Here is a 1,148-nt window from a genome sequence, read left to right as displayed (position 1 = left end):
TGTAGGTAGTGACGTAATTGTGAAAATTATACTTAGCTGAACAAAATCTCACAATCTTATTCACTCAACTTATTCAGCTCATTATGTAATAATAAAAAAAATATTTCATTTTAAAGTAAGCGTAACTTTCCTAGCTACACAAGTTGGCAACGCAAAAGTTAAAGTGATTTATTTGTGCCGAAAACAAAACGAGGTTCGAAATCTCACGTCAAGAGGCCGAGACTTAAAATAAACATTTCCGGGAAAATTTTAACATGTGTTCATTGCACTTGTTCATGTAGATAATAGATATAACGAGAAGTAAAGTCGCATTCCACTAGTTTATCTATTTAATAATATCGGTACTCTGTTGTCCAGTCGCTGGCTGTTTTATGCAATTTAATCCACTGAATATATTTAAGACTGGGTGGCTGAGATTTGTGTGATCAAATCTATTTTATCCAAATAATCTAAACCCCTTTGCGAAACGTAAATAGAAATGGGAATATTGAATGAAACGAGAATTTGCAAGTCTGAGATTTTTTAACACGACCTTTATCAAAATTATCGTCTATTTGTCTGTTCGATGGGCAGTAGATGAAACCAATTAAAAAACAATATACGTCCCTAATTAAAAGATATCGATAAATAGAACTACCTTTTGTAATATTTCAATGCAGATATGACATGACTTGTGTCAGGGGAATTCTGACAAATTATGACCATTATAGTTATTAACTATGAAACTCGTGGTCATTTCCGGAAAGACTATAGAGCAATGTCGGTCCTACTTTAGTGCAAGTATATAGATTGAATTATATACGCTTGGATTAGCAAATGGTGAAATCGATTTTTATCCCTAAAGCAAAAATAACATTTCATTTGAAAATATACCAATCTCGAATAACTTCATGAGGAATTAGCAATATTAGATTTTTATTGAAAATATACCCACCTCGAAAAGCTCATTAGCGATTCTCTTCCGATTTGAATTCCTTGAAAAAAATGACAGCAATTAAGGAAGGAGGAAAAAGAAAAATGCAGGAGACTAGAAATTAACTTTGATGTACATTACAAAGAGAGAAAGAGCGAGAAATGTGCTATTGAAACCGGGGAGGAAATTCGCGTGTTAGTACTTCATATGCTGTTAACAATATCACCAGCATGGG

Source organism: Penaeus monodon, chromosome 27 (assembly GCF_015228065.2).
Source record: "Penaeus monodon isolate SGIC_2016 chromosome 27, NSTDA_Pmon_1, whole genome shotgun sequence".
Lineage (NCBI taxonomy): Eukaryota > Metazoa > Arthropoda > Malacostraca > Decapoda > Penaeidae > Penaeus > Penaeus monodon.
The sequence above is the reverse complement of the archived record's forward strand: the minus strand, read 5'-3'. Positions refer to the sequence as shown.